The sequence below is a fragment of the Chiloscyllium punctatum genome, chromosome 29, assembly GCF_047496795.1.
Source record: "Chiloscyllium punctatum isolate Juve2018m chromosome 29, sChiPun1.3, whole genome shotgun sequence".
NCBI classification, from domain to species: Eukaryota; Metazoa; Chordata; class Chondrichthyes; order Orectolobiformes; family Hemiscylliidae; genus Chiloscyllium; species Chiloscyllium punctatum.
Genome location: NC_092767.1, coordinates 20,112,991 through 20,127,617, shown reverse-complemented (window position 1 = coordinate 20,127,617; position 14,627 = coordinate 20,112,991). Strand labels below are relative to the sequence as shown.

The following is a 14,627-nucleotide window of genomic DNA, read 5'->3' as shown; positions in this document are numbered from 1 at the left end:
CTTCACTCAGCAAGTCGTAATTTCATGGAATGCCCTGCCAGTAGCAGTGGTGGACTCTCCCTCTTTATGGGTATTTAAGCGGGCATTGGATAGGTATATGGAGGATAGTGGGTTAGTGTAGGTTAGGTGGGCTTTGATCTGCGCAACATCGAGGGCCGAAGGGCCTGTACTGCGCTGTATTCTTCTATGTTCTATGTTAATACAGGAGCTCACTGTTTCAGGGGTGACGTATTTGCATGGAGTGAGGATTGGTTAACCACACTGGCTGTTGTTGAGACCTCACTTGGAGTACTGTATGCAATGTTAGCTCCCATATTTAATAAGGGATAAACCAGTTTTGGAGACCATTCAAAAAAAGATTCAGCTCGCTGCTTCAAGGACAAAAAGGTTGACCTATCAAGAATAGCTAAACAGGTTAGGTAATTATACAATAGAATCTCAACAAACAGATTACATACTTTGTGGAAACAGACCCTTTGGCCCAAAAAGTCCAAACCGATCTGCCAAAGCACAACCCACCCAGACCCATTCCCCTACATTTACCCCTTCACCTAACACAATGGGCAATTTAGCATGGCCAATTCACCTAACCTGCGCTTTTTTTTGGATTGTGGGAGGATACCGGAGCACCCGGAGGAAAGCCACACAGAGAGCGTGCAACTCCACACAGAGAGTCACGTGAGGCAGGAATTAAACCCAGGTCTCTGGCACTGTGAGACATCAGTGCTAACCACTGTGCCACCCACATAATATAAGGGGTGATCTTATGGAAACAAGATTCTGAGGAGCTTGACAGGGTAGATGTTGACTAGATCTTCTAGCACCAATGAAGTCTCAAACTAGGGGACATTACATAAGGGAACATTCATTTTGTAAAAAATGTAAAGAATTTTTTTCTCTTAGTGAATGGCTAGAATTTTCTAGCCCAAACAATTGTGAAAGTTAAATGTGGTAGGGGAATGGATCTGGTTGGGTTACTCTTCAGAAGGCCAGTGTAGCTTGTTGGGCGGAAGGGCCTGTTTCCACACAGTAGGGAATTTATGATTCGATCTCAAATTATTCTTCAAGAGGGCAGATAGATTTTTGAAGTATTGAGCAGTTAAGGGCTATGTGGATCAAGCATAAAAGAGGTGTTGAGGTCTGGGCTTGCCCAGCCATGATCTGATAGAATGGGGGAACAAGCTGGAGGAGATGAATGTCCTCCTCCTGCTCCAATTCCTTGAGGCTCCATTTCATGCTTTTTTTTATCTGCAGAGTGTGATACAATGTCTTGAAGACCTCAGATGTTGTGAAAATGGTGTGTTTATGTACTGGTTCAGATGGCATTGGTTCATCAATCACAGCTATACAGTCATGAGTAGGAAGGCAATTTCCTTTATGAATAAAGGAAATCTACTGCAGAGCTCACACAAAGGGATCCTTCCCCTCAGTAAACTCTCCCATCACATGACCCAACATAGCAGCAAAAGCAGGATGCACTACGCATGCTCTAGCCAACAAAGGGACACCCTCGGGTGATTGATGTCAGCTCCAGACCAATGAAAGGACGGTGGGCGGAGCTGGAGTACCTGGCGGGAGGGTGGTCCTCCAACCAATCAAAGTGAACTAGGGGCAGAACTAGACTAAACCACGTGATCACCCTCGCGCGCAGCGGAGAGTCACTGTAATGAATGATCGGGAAGTTATGGAGCGAAAGGATACGGTAAGGAAAGAAATAAATAAACAGAGGGAAACGGGAGGAAAACTGTGTTGCTATGAGCGGAGAGGTTTTACAAACATGTTGTGCACGTCGGAAAACACAAATTTGAAGGTCCCAGTCCCGTGTTTGGAGTAAACGGGGAATTGCCTCAGCGCGGCTGCAGGTCTGAGTGAGCGCCGCCATCTTTATTCGGGGCAACGATTGAGTGGACACGTGTGCGGCCGCCATCTTTGTAGGGGGCAAGGTGCAGCCAGGCGCATGTGCAGCCTTTCTCTGGTACAGAGTCATTAGGCAGGATTTACACAGAACACATTCACACTCAGAGTAATGGATGTTTATTTCTGGATTTGTTTCGTCATTCATTTAAATGACTTGCTGTCGTAACTGAGTTTGCAGGTCATTCAAAATTGGAGGTATTGTGCATAGTGAAAAAGGTTACCTCAGGTTACAGTGAGATATTGATCAGATACGGATTAATTTAGATAAATGTGAGGTGCTGCGTTTTGGAAAAGCAAGTCAGGGCAGGACTTATACACTAGGGGAAAGTGAAGACTGCAGATACTGGAGATCAGAGCTGAAAAATGTGTTCCTGGAAAATCACAGCAGGTCAAGCAGCATCCAAAGATCAGGAGAATCGACATTTCGGGCATGAACCCTTCTTCAGGATTCCTGAAGAAGGGCTCATGTCCGAAACGTCGATTCTCCTGATCTTTGGATGCTGCCTGACCTGCTGTGCTTTTCCAGCAACACGTTTTTCAGCCCAGGACTTATACACTGAATGGCAAGGCCCTGGTGACGCTTGCAGAACAAAGAGACCTTGGACTGCAGGTTCATAGTCCTTGCAAGTCAAGTTGCAGGTAGATAGGATGATGAAGAAGGTGTTCAGTATATTTTCCTTTATTGGTTAGAGCATTGAGTATAAGATGTGGGAGGTTATGTTGCTGTACAGGACATTCGTTAGGCCACTTTTGGAATATTGTGTGCAGTTCTGGCCTGCCTCCAATCAGAAGGGTGCTGTGAAACTTGAAAGGTTTCAAAAAAGACTTACAAGGATGTTGTTAGGGTTGGAGGATTTGAGCGACAGGATGAGGCGTAAAAGGCTGGGGCTGTTGTCCCTGGAGTGCCATAGGCTGAGCGGTGATGTTATGGAGGTTTAAACAATCATGAGGAGCATGAACAGGGTAAATGAACAAGATGTTTTCCCTGGAGTAGTGGTCTCCAAAAGTAGAGGACATTGCTTTAGGGTGAACGGGGCAAAAATTCAAAGGGGGCTGAAGGGCAACTCTTTCATGCAGTGAGTGGAATGAGCTGCCAGAGAGAGTGGTGGAGGCTAGTACAATTAAAACTTGTTGAAGGCATCTAAATGGACACATGATATGATTGGGAAGCATTTACAGGGATATGGGCCAAGTGCTGGCAAATGGGAATGGATTAGGTTCGGATACCTGGTTGGCATGGATGAGTTAAACCGAAGGGTCTGTGTCGGTGCTATACATCTCGATGACTGTGGGATCATAACAGCTTATACAGCTTTGCTTCATCTCTGGGCTCCCTTATGACCACTTTGTCAATATCTAGCTTGCTCAGTACCGAACAATGGGTGTATTTTTGGTCTGTTTAGTATTTTACAATTACTTTTACAGACATTTTTGTAAGTTAATTTTTCTCTGCCGCCCAGCCCCTGACCATGTGCTGCTTATTAATTTTTTTCTGGAAAATCTTTGACAGTCAAGAATTCATTTTTCCAATAAGCAAGTATATTTTCCTTCCATTTCTGACAATCACATTCTGCACCATTTTCATTCCCTGTAATCTGTTTTGTACTCCCTGAAACATCAACTGTGTTTCTCCTTCCACAGAAACCAGTGATTAATGCCAAAGCCCTGTTGCTTTTGGAGAGGGTGATGTTTGACTTTCTTGTACAGCTGCAGTGGTGAAGGTGCTCCCACAATGTGGTTGGGTAAGAGACATTACAGAGTATTCATTACAGCAACAGTGATGATTTGAAGGTAATGTCCACATCAAGAACAGTTTGTAGTTTAATCATCCTGCTTATAATTTCACTAAAATATTATTGGGAACTTTAGACATGAGGCCAGAGAAGGATGATATTAGGTCAGGTGACCAAAAGCATTGCCAAATAAGCAGGCTTTGAGGAATGTCTTAAAGGAGGAAAGCAGACCTGTGAGGTTTTGGCTGCGAATTTCAGAAAATGTTGCTTTGGCAACTGTAAAAGCAGCCACACAGGTGAAGTCATGAATTAACAGATCATTGGGAGTCTCGAACAGAATGGGTTGTCGAGGGCTTCAAGGATGTGTGATGCGGTGAGCTAGGCATGATCACAACCAGGAATTAAATCAAGGGTGAGAATTTTAAATTGAGGGATGTGGGCCGGATGCTGGCAGGTGGGACGGAATTGGGTTGGAATATCTGGTCGGCATGGACGGGTTGGATTGAAGGGTCTGTTTCCATGCTGTACATCTCTGTGGCTCTATGTTTTTGATTATGAATAGGAGCCTTTTGATGGATCGACAAGTTTTGGTAAGAGGGAGTACTTGGGCAGCAGAGATTTAGTTTTCCTTAAGATTACAGGGAGATTGAATGTGGGAAGCTGGCCAGGAGTGTGTTTGGATACTGAAGTCTGGAGATAACACAAGGTGGATGAAAGTATATGAGCTGAGACAAGGATAGAATCAGCTAGAAATAGTGATCTTGGAGTGGGACTGGGCTGTCACCCTCACCTCACCTCTGGGATTCAGCTGGTTGCCAGGTTGTGAATCAGGGCAGGAACACAATCGGGAGCTGAGTGGTCCTGGTGGAGCCTAAAATGAGTGTCGCTCAGCTGGCTGTTGCTGAGCAGCTGCTGCTTGGTAGCCCTGTTGATGACATCTTCCATCACTTTACTGCTGATCGAGTGTGGACTGATAGATGGAACTTGCCTGGGTTGGATTACCCTGTGTTTTTGTGTTGAACATTCCTGGGCAATGTTCCACATTATCGGTAGATGCCAGTGCTGGAGCGGTACTTGACTTGGTGGGTGGCAAGTTCTGGAGCTCAAACCATCAGTATTATTGCCAGAATATTGGTAGGGCCCGTAGCCTTTGCACTACTTAACCATTTCTTGATGTTATTCAAACTGGCTTAAAACTCACATCTGTGATGTTGGAAACCACTGGAGAAGGCTAAGATGGATCATCCCACTTTGCACTTCTGGCTGAAGATTGCTGCAAATGCTGTTGTCTTATCTGGTGCGTGGTGTGTGAGGCCCCTCCATCAGTAAGGGTGGGGATATCTGTGATGTTTTCTCCAGAGAGTTGTTCAATTGTCCATCACCGTTCACAACTGGGAGTGGCTGAACTGCAGAGCTCCGATCTGATCTATTGGTTGTGGGATTTGTTTACCTCTGTTGCTTGCTGTTTGACATGAAATAGCTTCAGGAAATGGTTTAAGTAGAATCCAAAGAGATTAAACAAATATATCACAGACAAAAGATGAACTGGACCAGAAAATAGGACCCCTTAAAAATTAACAAGGCTGTCTATGGAACCACCAGGGGGTGGGAAAGATATGCGAATATTTCACGTCCTTTTTACTGGAGAAAAATACGGAATCTCGAGAGGTTGGAGAAATAAACAGAGAGAACTTGAAAAGTATCCATGTTACAGTGGAGGTGTTACTGGATGTCTTGAATCGCATCAAGGTAGATCAAGCCCTGGGACCTGACCAGATGTATCCCAGAACTTTCTGGAAATCTAGGGAATTGATTGTTGGGCCTCTCCTGAGGTATTTGTATCATTGATAGCGACAGGTGAGGTGCCATTAATTTAAAAAGGTGATAAGGAGAGGCCATGGAACAAGAGAATAGTGAGCCTGAAGTCAGTGGCAGGCAAGTTGCTGGAAGGGATTCCGAGGGACAGGATATCCATCTATTTGGAAAAGTAAGGAATAATCATTGACTGTTGTCACTGTGGCTTTGTACGGGCACAATCGTGTCTCACTAACTTGAGTGAGTGTTTTGAAGTAACAAAGAAAATTGATTAAACCAGGCTGTGAACGTTGTTTATATGGACATTCGACAAGGTTCCACAAAGCAGACTGGTTCGCAGGGTTAGATAACATGGAATGCAGGGAGAACAAGCCATTTGGGTACAAAACTGGCTTGATGGTAGGAGACAGAGGGTGATGATGGAGATTTGCTTTGTGGACTGGAGGACTGTGAGCAGCAGTGTGCTACAAGGATCGATTATTGGGTCCTTAAATAAATGACTTGGATGTGAATATATGAGATATGGTTAGTAGCTTTACACAAGACACCAAAAATTGGAGGTGCAGTTGACAGCGAAGAAGGTGAGTTCAGAATACAACAGGATCTTGATCAGATGGGCCAGTGGAGCAAGGAATGGCAGATAGAGTTCAATTTAGATAAATGTTAGCTGTTGGATTTTGTAAAGGCAAATCAGGGCAAGATTTATACACTTTCTGGTAAGGTCCTGGGGAGTGTTGCTGAACAAAGAGACCTTGGAGTGCAGGTTCATAGTTCCTTGAAAGTAGAGTCACAGGTAGGTAAGGGAGTGAATGCAGCGTTTGTTATGCTCTCCGTCATATTGTGGCTGTACAGGACATTGATTAAGGCTCGTCTGGAATTCTGTTTTCAGTTCCAATCTCCCTGTTCCAGGAATGATGTTGTGAAACTTGAAACATTTCAGAAAATGTTTGCAAGGACTTTGCCAGAGTTGGACAGTTTGAGGGCAGTGCATGTTTGGAGTGAGCTGTCAGAGGAAGGGGTGGAGGCTAGTACAATTACAACATTTAAAAGACATTGATTAAGCCACTTCTCGAATTCTGTTTTCAGTTTGATTTTCCCTGTTCTGGGAAGGATGTTGTGAAACATGAAAAGGTTCGGGCAAGAGTTACAAAAATGTTGCCAGGATTGAAGCATTTGGGCTACAGGGAGAGGCTGAATAGGCTGGGGTTAATTTCCCTGGAGAGTCCAAGACTGAGAGGTAACTTCATGGAGATTTATAAAATCACGAGGGGCATGGATAAGGTGAGCAGCTGGGGTTCTTTTTCCTGAGGTTAGGTGGGTCCAAAACTAGAGCACATGGTTGAGAGGGCAACGATTTAAAAGGAATCTAAGGGGCAATGTTTTCAAGCTGAGTGTCGTGTGTGTATGGAATGAGCTGCCAGATGAAGTAGTGGAGACTGATAAAATCACAACATTTAAAAGGCATCCGATTGGGTACGTGAACAGGAAGGGTTTTGATGGATACAGACCAAGAGCTGGCAAATGGGACTCCAGTAGTTTAGGATTCCTAGTTGGCATGGATGAATTGGACCGAAGTTCTGTTTTTGTGCTGTATATGTCTATGACATTAATAAACTAAGATGCGTTCCTCTTTTGTGGAGAGCAAGCTGAAGCACAGATAATTGTCCTTGGAGCTGAGAAGGTGAAGCAGTGATTTTGACCTGGTGCAGATTTGGTTCCAAGGTCTTGTTTTGCAGAGAGAGAGAGGAATTGTTAACACTGTCCCAACGTTTAGTAACTACTTTCAAGTAATTGGCAAATAATATAAAGTGAAAATGTGAACATTATTGTACTCAGTAAGTTCTGAGCCTCTGGAACAGTCTGAACGACACAGATTCGGCAGGTATTCTGAAACAGACTTGGAATTTTAATTTTTCAGGAAAGATTTGGGGGGCTGTGGGCAAATAGAAGGGGACTTGGGACAGATTTGCAGCATCTCCAGAGGGAGAGAGTACAGCCCCAATGGGCTGAATAGCCCCCAGGCCCTGTGCTTTGTGATACTGCCCCATTGACTGTGAATGATGAAGCTCATCCCAGGGCAGAGAGCGGGATGAGATCTCCACTCTCATCACAATGGGGCCCGGCTGATTGACAGCAGCTCCAGACCAATGGGAGGAGAATCTGTGTGGTCCTGCAGCCAATGGGATTGAACGAGGGGTGTGGCCAGCAAGATGACACCTGTCGATGAGCTGTGCAGGTGTAGTGTCACTGTTTGGGGTTGGGAGAGACAGCAGAGACTGGGACAGAGGCTGTGGGACCTGAATTACAAACTCCCGGGAAATAAAAACCAAAAGAACTGCGGAAGATGTAAACCAGAAACAACAAACAGGAGGTTCTGGAAAAGCTCAGCAGGTCTGGCAGCATCTGTAAAGAGAAATCAGTTAAAGTTTCAGATCGAGTGTCCCTTCCTCAGAACTGATACTGAGAGAAAAAATGTTGGTTTATATGCAGCAGGTAGGGTTTAGGGGAGGATGAAAGGATTAAAGGATAGGTGGGGATAGAGCGAGAAGAAGGGAGTGGATAACGATCTGGCTGGGGGAGGGCGACTAGCTGTTACTGGAGACTGTTAGTGGCTAACCATTGGTAGTGTGTAATGGCAGGCTGTGAGAACAAGGTCTGGGGTGTGGGGTAGGGGGGCTAGGACATGGGGTTGTTAAACTATGGTCAGCCACTAACTGTCTCCGTTGTAAGCTGTTCCCCACAGACATCAGAGCTGCAGATGGTTAACACTGCTGCCTCTCAGTGCCAGAGACCCGGGTTCTATTCCCACCTCAGGCAACTGTCTGTGTGGAGTTTGCACATTCTCCCAGTGTCTGCGTGGGTTTCCTCCGGCTGCTCCGGTTTCCTCCCACAGTCCAAAAATGTACAGGTTAGGTGAATTAGCCACGCTAAATTGCCCGTCGTGTTAGATGTAGGGGAATGGGTCTGGGTGGGTTGCTCTTTAGACGGTTTGTCTGATCTAAAAACCTCTTCAATATCCTTCCCAACCCCCTCTGTACTCCTCCTCAAAGATGTATCTTAAAGTTGTTCTCTTTAATCAATGTTTCCAGCATTCGTGAAGCACTTTAGCAGAATTGTCAGTGTGAAAGGCTCCATACAATGTAGGTCGTTGTTGTTAATGTCTGACATTAGGAGAAACAGGAATGAACACTCTCTCTTATACCTGATGAACAGCAGCAAAAGCAGGAAGCACTGAGCATGCTCCAGCCCACAAAGGGCCTCTGGTGATTGATCTCAGTGCAGGACCAATAAGAGGATGGGGATGGGGCTGGAAGACAAGGTCGTGCCGGTTGGTCTGAGTGAATGAGGGGCGTGACTACACTCACCCACGTGATAAGCTTCTGGATTCGTGTTGCTGGAAGAGCACAGCAGTTCAGGCAGCATCCAAGGAGCAGCGAAATCGACGTTTCGGGCAAAAGCCCTTCATCAGGAATAAAGTGATACCATGTGATAAGCTTCACTGGCAGCACTGTGATGTTGTGACCAAGGCATTGGAAATGTGTGAAGGTGCAGGGCATGGTTAAGGAAAGACATATTGACCAGGAAGGGAAGGAAATTTTAATGGAACGGGCTGAGACGTTTTACAGAATTTAGTGCACATCGGAAAACACAAATTAGAAAATCCCAGGCCCGTGTTTGTGGCAAATGGCAAAATGCTTCAAATGGTGAAAGGTGTGAGTGATCACCGCCATCTTTATTGGGGGCAGTGATCCGTGGGACATGTGTGTGGCCGCCAACTTTGAGAGGGACAAGCTGTAGGGGGATGCATGCGCAGCCTTCCTTGGCAGGGAGTGATAGGGCAGGATTTACACAGTGTCAAAGTCAGGATGTTTTCAATGTCAAAGAGTGTGATGCTGGAAAAGCACAGCAGGTCAGGCAGCAGCCGATTGGTGGAAAGGAAGATGGAAACGTAGGACAGGTCAAAAGGGCAGTGCCGAGTTGGAAGGCTGGATCTGGGATAAGGTGGGGGGAGTGGAAATGAGGAAACTGGTGAAATCCACATTGATCCCATGTGGTTGGAGGATCTGAACACAGATGATGAGGCATTCTTCATCCAGGTATCAGATGCCTGGGATTGGGCGGTGGAGGTGGCCCAGGACCAGCATATCTTTGGTGGAGCGGGAAGGGGAGTTCAAGTCTTTGGGCACAGGCTGTTTGGCTTGTTTAGTGTTTTATTGTTACTTTCAAAGACATTTTGTAAGTTAATTTTCCTCTGCTGCCCAACCCCTGACAATGTGCTGCTCTCTCAACGGACTAAATTTTCCACAGTATCTTTGCCAGTGAATAATTCTTCTTTTTTTCAACAAAAGAGTGCATTTTCCTTCCATTTCTGACCATCAAATTCTGCAACATTCTCACTTCCTGTAATGCATTTAGCACTCCCTGAAATATCAACTATGTGTTTCTCCCTCCACAGACACCAGTGATTAATGCCAGAGTCCCATTGCCTGTGGAGAGGGTGATGTTTGACTTGCTTGTCCAGCTGCAGTTCGTGTGGTGAATGTGCTCCCACAACTAACTTGGGTAAGAGATGTTGCAGATTATTCACTCAGCGACAGTGAAGAGTTGACAATGTGTGTGCAAATCAACAACGGTTTGTATTTTTATCATTTTTATAATTTCACAGAAATTAAAAATTTCTGACATATCCCCATTCTGATGGGGATATTGGGTCAGGTGATCAAAAGTATTGCCAAATAAGCAGGTTTTCAGGAATACCTTAAAGGATGAAAGCATGTCTGAGAGGGTCAGGGTGCGAATTCCAGACAGTGTTCCCTTGACCGTGTCAAAACAGCCAGACTGGTGAAGCAATGAGTAAATGAATCTTTGGGAGTCTGAAAGAAAATGAGTTGACGAGGTCTCTCAGGTTGTGTGATGCAGGGAGACAGGGATGTTCACAGCCAGGAATTACATCAAGGGAGAGAATTTTAAATTGTTGCTTGTTAATAGGAGCCTTTTGATGGATCAACAAGTTTTGGTACAAGTGAGCACGATGGGCAATAGGGTTTTAGATACTCTTGAGCTTATATGTAAGTTGCATGTGGGAGGCTGGCCAGGACTGTGTTTGGAGAACGAAGTCTGGAGATAACACAGGGATGGATGAGTATTTCAGTAAATGAGCTGAGACGAGGGTGGAGTTGGGTGATGTCACTGATGTAGAAATAGCAGTTTTGGAGTCGGGCCCCTCCTCATCACCCCCCCTCCCCAATTCACAAATATTGTTCCTTGTTCTGTCTGTCTTTTCTGGTTATGTCCAGTTCTCTAATTCTGCTAATAACTAATATTTGACCTCTCAGTTGTTGGAAAATCCTGCTCCATCTCCACTCTCCCTTTCCTTTCTGAATTCCTCATATGTGGTGTCCATCCAGGATCTATCTTTGTTCCCTCCTGTATCTCACCTACACACTGCCAGGAGGTGACATCGTATTGGTTTCACATGTACACTGACAATGCCCAGCTCTCTCTCCCGATCATCCCGCTCCATTGCTCCACTGTTACTCATTCATCAAACTGCATACCACACGCCTACAACTCGATTGGCTGCAATTTCCTCCAATGAAACACTGCAATGGTTAAACCCATTGCCTTCAGTTGCTGTTACTTACACTTAGTGCTGAGCCCCTCCCTCTTACTGGGAAATGCCTGAGGCAGAACTTCACAATATTGCTCTCATATCCTGACCCCAAAGTGACCTTCTAATCAGACATCTACATAATCGCAAACACCAGGAATTCCAATCTCTAAAATGTTGCTTTTCTCCACCTCACCCCAGCTCCGTTGCTACTGAAACCCCTTACCCATGTCTGTGTTGCATTAATGTTGACAAATCTAAAACAGAACCCTTGATTCTGTAACTGACCCAGAGACTGGTTCCAGGTTCCCTCATGATGGGACACATCCTCTCAGTATTTACACTGTCATACCCCTTAATAAGCCTATATGTTTCAATAAGATCCCCTCTCATTCTTCCCCAAATCCAATGAGTCAAGTCCCAACTTCTTCAGCCTTTTCTTCAAAGAGAGTCCCTGCAAACCAGGGATCATCCCAGTCAATCTTCTCTGAATGTTTCCGATGAAGTGATGTATTTCCTTAAATAAAGGGACCAAACCTTCTCTCATTACTCCATATGTGGTCTCACTCGCACTATATAATGTGGCTCTCAGGTATATACTCCCAACTCTTATACTGCAAATCCCTTCAAACAAGGAACAACGTTTCATCTCCCTTCCTGATGACCTGTTGTAACTGTGTGCTAGCTTTCTGTGTTTCCTGCACAGTTACCCCCGGTCCCTTTTGTGTTGCAGGTTCCTACAGTTTCCACCATTTAAATAGTCCTCTGTTCTTTTATTACCTCATCCAAAATGAACAACTTCACATTATCCCAAGTTATGCTCCATTTACCAACTTGTCCACTTCTCCGAATCCCTCTCTTTAAACTGTTTATAATCCTTTTGGAAGTTTACTGTTCTACATTTTCTAGGAGATTCCCCCCTCATTCTTCTAAATCTTTCCAGGGAGCTCCGGACAGTGGGAAGCATGCTGATTTGCTGTGTTTTTAGAGAGACTCTTTGGAGTGACTGGGAGGATCTTGCTGCCCATTTGTCAGAATGGAGACAACTTGCCCATCAAGCTGCATGAGCCTTTCACCCCCCATGTCTGATTGATGAGGCACAGTGGCAGCACGGAAGGGAATAAAATCCTGCTGTCCGCATCTCACTGACAGCAACTCAGCATGCTTCCCACTGCCCGGTGCTCCCTGGAAAGATTTAGAAGAATGAGAGGGGAATCTCCTAGAAAATGTAGAACAGTAAACTTCCAAAAGGATTATAAACAGTTTGTCCCATGTGTCAAAGATCTGCCCTGTTCAGTCACATGAAGTCCCAAGGTGGAAACTCATAGAAACCCACACAGATTTCCCCCTGAACTGATTGCTGATCTCCACAAGGGGTAATGTGTACAGTCATCCTGGACCAGGAGGAGGGGATGGTGTGAGTTTCTAACCTGAACTGACAGTGACAGATTTTATAAACTTGTATTACAGGATACTACAGGTGGATGTTCAGATAGGAATCTCAGTCATTGTAACGCCAAACTCTGATTGAATTACTCCATTCATCAGGACCTGGATATTTGCACTGTGTGTGAGTATTTTGTTCCAGCTCAGTTCCATTTTCTGCATAAAAATTCTCCTTTGAATCAAACCGTCCTGTCAATAGATCTCCCCAAAATCTTCAATATATGTCCAGTCATCCTTTTATGATGAGTTGATGAGTGTAAGGTTTAACATCCTGATGTATATGTTTTGCAAGCACTTGTCTCTCAGCTCCCCTCAATTTCCTTTGCTACAAGGAGAACAATCTGTTTTCCCAAACCCCTGATTCCCCAATGTCTGTTTGCTCTCTATAAGGCACACGTCAGGATCGTGTTGGAACATTCTCCACTTGCCTTCATCAGTGCAGCCCTCAACAGTATTAAAGAAAGCGAACATCCTCCAGGACAAAGCACTGTGCCTGAGCGGTGTCCCATCCACCACCTTCAGCATTTCCTCTCTCCACCCCCGATGCACAGTGCCATCACTGTGTAAAAGGTAAAGTCAGCATTGTCCTACCAGACCATAGGGCTGCTCTCTCATTAGGGAGAGATGTCTGGTGGTGGTTTAACCTGAAGGTTAACACAGCCCAGGCAAGAGGAGAGGTTGAGAATGGGAGTCCATCTGTATTAACAACACCCATGTCCCTGGAACTAAAATCCCCCATTCCTTGAGCCATCCTGGTAACTCTCCTGTGCCCCCTCTCAGGGACCCTGCCATCCTTCCCAATGTGTGGGCGAACTCTGGTTTGCACAGACCCAGCTGCTCTGTGTTCCTGTGGGTGATGTCATCATCCAGTTGCACTAAACCTCACTGTCTGTGAGGGTGGGAGACACAAATCCCCAAAACATTTGAGATGTATTTAGTGTGCACTTGCTGTGCCATGATAGTTGACACTTTTCCATAAGTACTGGAAAATAGATGAGGATAGTAGTATGGTGGTAGTTTTCTTTTTCACAGACCTGATGGACCACCAGAGCGTTTTTCTGTTCTGTAGACCACTGAGATGTTTATTATAGGAATATGACAGGCTCCATTGGACATCAGGTCAGAAAAGGTGATACTAGAATAGATGACACGTGATTGGTCGATATGTTTGGAAGAAAAGTGAGACACAGAGGTTTAAAAGCAAATTCAGAAGCTCAGCGCAGGAATTGTAAAGGGCAATCATCAAGTGAGAAATAAACATTGGGCATCCTGAAAGCTGGAAATAAAGAAAGGCACATATAGCAGAGCTTTGAGAGACTGGAGGGGATTAGACATGGGGAGGATAATGAAGCTGGAGGAGATGCAAGTTGGAAAGGATTGTGAGGATGGAGGATGTTACAGAGATAGAGATATTTGTGATAGAGGTTCTTTTGATTTTGAGGCTGGAGTGGACTTACAGAGATGAGGAGGATTTGTAAGGCTGGATGGGGTGGCACTGATAGGGAGAGTTCCAAACAGAGAGGAATTTACAGAGATAACGAGTCAGAAAGTTACACAGCATCGACACAGACCCTGTGGTCCAACCAGTCCGTGTCGACCATAAATTCGAACTGAACTAATCGCACCTGCCTCCACTTGGTCCAAGTCCATCCTAGCATTCCCTATTGATATACGGGTCCAAATGTTTTTTTTCCTAATAGAATCCCATTCCCCTACCCTTTTGCTCTACAATTAACCCTGACTAATTCACTCAACCCAATCATTCCTGAACACTATGGGCAATTGAGCACGCCCAGTTCACCTACCCTGTACATCTGTGGATTGTGGGAGGAAACGGCAGCACCTGGAGGAACCCGCTCTGTCATGGGGAAGAATATGCAAACTCCACATGGACAGTCACCCAATACAGGAATTGAGCCTGTGTCCCTGGCGCTGAGAGATAGCAGTGCTAACCATTGAGCCACTGTGCCACACTTAAATTGTAAATATATTCACAGCTACCATGTCCTCTGCAAGTTTATTCCACGTGTGAACCACTCTGTGTGCAGAAACCAAAAATAAAATCCAGAAATTCTTTTTAAAGCCTTCCTTTTCTCACGTTAAAA

At 45.1% G+C, this 14,627-nt stretch overlaps 1 long non-coding RNA gene across 4 annotated transcripts in view; it reads left to right on the top strand.

The window, feature by feature from the left end:
• The first annotated feature begins 3,595 nt into the window (after positions 1-3,595).
• The window catches only part of LOC140454329 (uncharacterized), a 69,568-nt gene continuing 58,536 nt past the window's right edge, over positions 3,596-14,627 (top strand). For 3 of the 4 annotated variants that reach the window (XR_011952666.1, XR_011952664.1, XR_011952667.1), the window contains exons 1-3: positions 3,596-3,659; positions 9,922-10,028; positions 12,547-12,646. This is a non-coding gene — a long non-coding RNA (uncharacterized lncRNA). Of the gene's footprint in view, positions 3,709-9,921; positions 10,029-12,546; positions 12,647-14,627 lie in introns of all 4 variants that reach the window. The other variant, XR_011952665.1, reaches the window with a different exon arrangement.